Here is a 6751-nt window from a genome sequence, read left to right as displayed (position 1 = left end):
ATTAAGAGAAAACCCATCACTTTTTAATTCACAGTAATTTCCTCCAGGACAAAGGTTTCTTTAGTTATGTCCTTTGAGTCCTGATCCTAAATTTGCAAGGTATGAGATTACAGTAGGGACAGCTTAGTGCATATTTGAGTTACAATCGCCCATATATTCTGGTTCATGAGCAGGAAACGATGCAAGCATGAGAGGTCAAGCTGAGTTAAAAGTTCAGAAATCTCCCACTTCAGTGAACTATCAAAAGTCAAAATATTGTAGCGTTTTGGCAGTTTTTTACACAAGAAAAACTGCATACCCTCTTTATTATTTTTTTTCTAAAACCATACCTAAATGCAAATACTCTCTGTTTGATAAGCAGTTTGAAATCTTGGCACTTCTGTACATTGGAACTTCCTGTCATATGAAACTAAACCAGACATGCAGTGCCACTGCAGGGGGAAGCTTTACAACACAGCCACACAGATGGGATCAGCTTGCAAGTAAATATGTTTCTGCTGCTAGAGAAAAGCACAGAAAGTGACAATGAATAAATGAGAAAAAAAAAATGCTGACAGAAAGAAAAGAAACACCAAAATGGGCACAAAGAGAAGAGGATATGGTAGAAAGGACCAAAAAGATGAACTGGTAGTTTGAGCAGCTGGCTTTCCAGTAGTGAGAATCCCTCCTTTTTAGATCAGTAATGCCATTATTTGGCACTGAATCTCTCAGTTGTGACTCTATAACTGGGTGCTGAAATACTGCAAAGCAGTTTTCACTATTCAGTCACTGAACTCACATACATAAAGGGTCACACCATGCAAAGTAGAGCAGAGCTGTGCTTCTGTTGTCATGCTTTTAATGCAGGTAGGCACTCCACCTGTGTAATGATGTGTGCAAGTCATAATTTTTTTTTGCATCATTATCTTAGTTTTAATATGAGATGGTCATCTTCTTGGAGAAGGGTAACCAAGAGCTGGGGAGGTGATTCTAAGTGACAGAAACTCGTAGAAATCAATCTGTATCTAAAACATTACAATCAGCAAAACAATATCATGGTTTGTCATTCCAATTCAGACTCTTGATGGTTCCCAGATTTTAATATTTGATTCCGACAATTAAGAATCATTGTATTCTTAGATTTGTTATGTTAGCAGGGGAGTATACCTAGAAAAAGAATTGTGACTAAATGTTCCATAGACCTGAAAGCTGAAGAAGTTAGAGAAATCTTCATATTAAACAGAGGTATTTCTAGAAAGAAGAGGTATTTCTAGAAACTTTCATCACATTCAATTTCTTTTAATATACTTAGAGCATTTTTGTTTAATTTTGCGTATTAATGTCATACTTAAGGCTGCAAAGTCAAGTACCTACAAATTGTGCCATCCCAGCATTAAAATTCCTCAATTCACTTCTGCTGTGGTTATGCGTAAGTTTTTTTGATTATCTTCTTGCATACAAGACTGATGGAAGCTACGTAACCCCAGTTCACACAGAGGAAAGCAGGAATATTAATTGCCTCAGTGCTTTTTGTGTGGGGCTTTCACTGTGGTTTCAATGCTCAATGAACATCAAAGATTTATGTTTAATTATCCAATTGTTACAGGCAATGCTCTTACATTCATTTGATAGATGGTGAACAGGCCATAAAACCGAAGGCTGAAATCATTAAACATGCAGTGATTTCAGATGTCCAATCTGAGACCCCTAAGATGTCAATTTTTCAGAGTACTTGTCATTTTAGGAATGCTCCATGTTCAAAGCAGTGATCCCACTGACCTCACTAGCAATGGAAGCTATTGTTCAATTCAGATCTCTGTCTCTCTACCTGCATACTCTGAAAATACAGGTTGTAACTAAGTTCTGCCCTCCTGTTTGGGGTCCCTCTCTGCTTCTACTTTCTTTCTTGTTATCTCTCCTGCTTTGCCATAATTCTCTTCTCTGCTTCATTTCTCGTATTCTTATATTCCAGTTATATTGTTCCTTCACATTTCCAGGGCGAAAGTAGAAAGTAGGGAGAGAGCACTGAAAATTTCCTTGTTCACCTCTTCTGTAACCACAGACACCAGAGCTTTTGCAAGCCATGACAGCTCTGTATTTGTTCTCTGTCATGATATGGTGATGTGTTGCCAGTTCACTCATCTTGCATGACCCACAAAGGATGAAGGCTATGTATTTTAGCCTGAAGTATTTAGAAGTCAAACAAGTCTTAACCAAATCTGGCCATTTTAGCAAAGCAAAAAGTACCCTAATGCTGCCACAAAGACAACTCTCTGCCACAGGCTTCACATCTTTCCATCAGGGTACAAAGGCAACAGGTCCTCAAAACAGCTGCAGGTGTCTTCAACATGACAGAGCAGCATTCCCAGAGCCCTCCCAGCCAGTCCCTATTCCCTGGACACGGAGAAGGAAGGTGACAGGGAGGTGGCAGTGCTGGGAGTCACTAAGCTACTCACAGCAAATCCTCTTAGCCCCAGTTTGGAAGGGTTATAGGATGCTCACTTTCGGGTACATATCAAAAACTGTATTTGGCCCAAAGGTGGCCACCTGAAGTTTGTTCTGCAGTGCAAAAAAGTGTTTTGTTTATAGGTAATGAATGAAAATTTAAACATACCATACTCTGAGCTTAACAGAGCAGATTAATTTCTGCTCTGATTGTCTTTAATATCATCCTGAACTCAGGACAACCATACACCATGCAGCACAGCAGCTCACCAGATGTATGGAAACTCATGGGCAGGTAAAAGATTAATGGGAAGGGCTCTCATCTGATTGATGAATCTGTGACCTTGAGCAACAAGAGCACTTGCAAAAAGTCTATCCACTATGAGAAACAAAATGAAGAGAGGCTCATATTTCACTCTCAGATCTCATTAGGCACCCAGACCTGAAACACCGACACCAGCACAGACCATCTGCTCCAGTGTTTGCGTGGTTACAGGTCTGATAACACTTGCACGGAGCAAAAGTTAATCATACGTACCAATGAGCACCAGCACTTCTGCACAGGAAATTCCGTGCAGCATAACAGCTTCTAAAAAAAACCACATACATGTTTTTACTTCATTCTGTTGTTTCCAACCACACAAGCAAAGAGATGGCTCAAACAAAAGTTGATACAATAGGCTGTTACTTTGGACTCTTGCTGGGTTTCTGTTGTTGTTGTGTCGAGGTTCTTTTGTACATAACCTGTAAAGTTATCAGAGAGTTAAATAACTTGAAATTTGCCAAATAGCTGTGATCTGTAATGGTCTGATTTTTGGGGGGTGCTGTGTGGAGCCAGAAGTTGGATTTGATGATCTACGTGGGTCTGATTTTTGGGTGGTGCTGTGCAGAGCCAGAAGTTGGAGCTGATGATCTACATGGGTCCTTTCCAACTCAGGATGTGCTATGATTCTCCTGGTAGCTTATATAATGGGCAATAATACTGAATTATTTTGTGATTGATTTAATTCTTCTAATCCTCTTTTTTTTTTTTTTTTTTGCTTATGTCAATTATTTGAGAATCATTTGTATTTTTGCCATTTGCTTTCTGTTTGCAACAGTGAAGGCCCTCCCCAGTACCTCTTTCCAAATGTACTGCAATTTTACCCCACCATCTGCCCCAGGGCATAAAGTTTCCCTCCCTGCAAGCATTTTTGAGAGACAAAATCACCTGATCTTCCTTTGCTGAAAAGCAATTCCTGGAAAATCCTGCAACGCACTCAAAGACTTTATTACTGCTTTTGGAGAACTAGCTCTGGGCAAAACGATACAGTCTATTGAGGCCATATCTGACCTAGAAAGTATTAACTGAAGAATGTGTGGGACAGCTGGTTATTGGGAAGAACACACATACAGATCAGAGAATGACATGTAGAGCTGCTTCGCTCTGTTCTGAATGGCTGTTGGCTCTGCAGCCAGTCTGGCACTGAGTGCAGAGCCCACTTCACATCCAGTGACCAAGCCAGCTCAGGTATCTGACACAGCCACAGGGAGGTAGTTTGCCATCCGAGAGCATTTCAGATATATGATAGGATAAGGCTGAGCAGAAATCTGAAGTACAGCATGATTGTTTCCCAAACGAAGTGCCAAAGGACTAACTAAGCCCTTCTGAGGAGGATGTTTTATGAGCAGGCTGGGTACGTGGCATGCTGGGGTCACTTTTCAGAGCCCTGCTCATGTTGGTTATTGCTCAGATGTTGGTGTTCCTCAGAAGCACAGCCTGGTTCAGTGCCTTTCACATTATTAGTAGAAAGGCCTCATTGCACAACAAAGGAGAGTGCCATTCATTTCCAGACATGTATCCATATATACCAAGGCAGGTGAGGCTTCAACTCTTATTTAGCTTTTCCATTCCAGAAACAGAGTTGTGATCTGTGCATAATAGAATCACAGAATATCCCAAGTTGGAAGGGATCCGCAAGGACCACTGAATCCAAACGCTGGCTCTACAAAGCACCACCCAAACCCGAACCCAATGACTCAAAGCGGTGCCCCAGTGCTCCCTGAGCTCCGGCAGCTCAGGGCTGTGCTGGGCAGCCTGCTCCATACCCACTGCCCCCTGGTGAAGGACCTTTCACCTATCCTGAACTTCCCTTGAGGTTTTCTCTTCACTGTTCCTTTTGCTGAGGGGATGCAGACCCAGCTGCTGCACCAATGCTCGAACATTCCAACAGCATGTTAATGAGAGGGAATTCTCTTCATTTTGAAGTTATTTACAATTTTATCTGACAGCACCTTCCTGCCACCCCCTAACACGGCACCCGTCCCTCATCGCACCGTGAGGCAGCAGCACTAACAGCACTTAAAAACAACATCTTCACTTTCCCAAGTATCTCAGTACATGTCCATTCACTGGTTCAAATAACAACCAAAAAAAAAAGAGAAAGGTGAAGTTCCAGTGGATGGAAGCCGGTGGCCATGTCACAGTGAAGGATGTGGGGCAAGGACCTGCTGTATTACAGATACACGTGTGGAAAAGACTTTTGCGAAACGTGGCATCCACGCTTCGCCTGAGGTCATGTACTGCAACTCTGAATCGCATTTACGTGGAAAAAGAAGACTTTAATGAGGCTCCCTGCCCTCGCACTGCTTTACCGCTATACACCGCTCAGTGTTTCAAAAAAACACCGCTGACGCGGCACTTTTATCCACATTTCCGTCACCCCGACCCAGCCCTCCCACCGCAGCTCCCCACCACACGCCTCCGTCTGGGGACACAACGAACCCATCCCGCCACACGGCCGCCACACCGCTCCCCTCAGCGCCCCCCTGCGGTCCGGCCCTGCGCAGCCGCGGAGAGGGGGCGGCTCGGCGGGCGGGGCGGAGGGAGGAGGCGGAGGAGGAGGAGGAGGCGGAGGAGGAGGGCCGGCCCGCCCGCAGCCGCCGCCACCACCACCGCCGCCGCCATGATGCTTGTTTGCTTTCAATGAGTGTGAGGAGGAGGCGGGGGGGAGCCGCTCTCCCGTCCGGCCCGCGGCAGGAAACAAAGAGCCAGGCAGGCGGCGGAGCGAGGGCGGCGGGGGGACGGGGATGCTGCAGCCACAGGTACCGGGGCTCGGGGGGTTGCGCCCGCCGCGCCTCGCCTCGAGGGGGGGCTCGTGCTCAGGGGGACGGGGAGCGGGGCTGCGGGGGTTAACGGGGGCGGGGGGTGCCGGGGGGAGGGGAGCGGCGTTATTATGGCGAGCGGCGTAGGGTGGGGGGGATCCTCCGCTTTGGCGGGGGGGGCTTAGAGTTCGGCGAGAGGAGGGGGGGCTGTTTTGTTGGGTGTCAGGGGCGGGCGGCGGGGCTGGGGGCGCTCCGGAGGCGGCCGGGCTCGGGGCTGCGGGCGGGGGCCGGGGCTCGTCCTGCCGCCCATCCGCCGCCGGAGCGAGCTGGCGGCGTCTCGCCGGGAATCGGGCTGCGTTCGCATCGGAGGGCAACGAAGAGGAATTAGCGTAACGGCATCTGGAAGCGCCAAGTTCTTTATCTATACGTATATATGTATTTATGTGTTTTTTTTTCCCCCAACTGTTTAAAAATAATTAAACAAAGGCAGAGAGGGAAATGACATCAATCTGATAATGGTCCAAAGCGCAATTTTCCAGCCATCTCGCTTCCCTTCCTTCCTGAGCCCTCCGCTCGCCGAAGGACGGCGCTGCCGGGGCGGCGGGGCGAGGCCTGTGGCTGGCAGCGGGCGGCCCGCGGCCCTACGAGCGGCCGGGCGAGGGGAGAACCGCCCCGAGCGCTCGGCGCGTGATTGGCAGCGCCGGCGGCCAATGGGAGCGGGAGGGGGGCGGGGCTTGCCCTGACATGTGGGGCGGGGGGACGCGCACCTGCGGGGGTAAACAGAGGGGAATTGGGACGGCGCTTCCTCGGGTGCGAGGTGGGGAAGTCGAGGGGTTGTGGAGCTTGTGAGCAGGCACGTGTGTGAGCACACGCTTGTGCGCTCCCCTGGAGCGCAGAGAAGTGGGTCAGCGGGGCCTGCGTGCCTGCAGGGAGCTGTGTGGCTCAGGGCTTTGTGGGGAGCTGTAAGCCGGGATCACAGGGGGCTTTAGGAAAGTCTGCGCCCGCACATCTGTCTCTGTCGTGGTGTGAGCACCGTGTGTGCACACAGTGTGCACCGTGTGTCTCGACAACTCTTCCATGAAAATTAAAAATTCGTATCAGCCTTACTCTGCATTTTGTAGTATGAAAGTGTAACCATAACAAATACAGTCAAACAGGTTTGTTGTTCTCCTTTCACCCCCGCCTCCTTTTCCTTTTAATGTCTATCTCCACAAGCACATAGAGACAGAGCACTGGAACAGGC

The 6751-nt window shown here is 47.8% G+C and overlaps 1 protein-coding gene across 2 annotated transcripts in view; it reads left to right on the top strand.

The window, feature by feature from the left end:
- Positions 1-5293: 5293 nt before the first annotated feature.
- The window catches only part of CNOT6 (CCR4-NOT transcription complex subunit 6), a 31117-nt gene continuing 29659 nt past the window's right edge, over positions 5294-6751 (top strand). The window contains exon 1 of one of the 2 annotated variants that reach the window (XM_031598336.2): positions 5294-5508. The gene's annotated coding sequence lies outside the window, so the exon portion shown is untranslated. The remainder of the gene's footprint in view (positions 5509-6751) is intronic. The other variant, XM_031598334.2, reaches the window with a different exon arrangement.

This window comes from Phasianus colchicus, chromosome 15 (genome assembly GCF_987193195.1).
Source record: "Phasianus colchicus chromosome 15, bPhaCol1.hap1.1, whole genome shotgun sequence".
Taxonomy (NCBI): domain Eukaryota; kingdom Metazoa; phylum Chordata; class Aves; order Galliformes; family Phasianidae; genus Phasianus; species Phasianus colchicus.
Note: the sequence above shows the minus strand (reverse complement) of the source record. Positions and strands in the feature narration are given on the sequence as shown.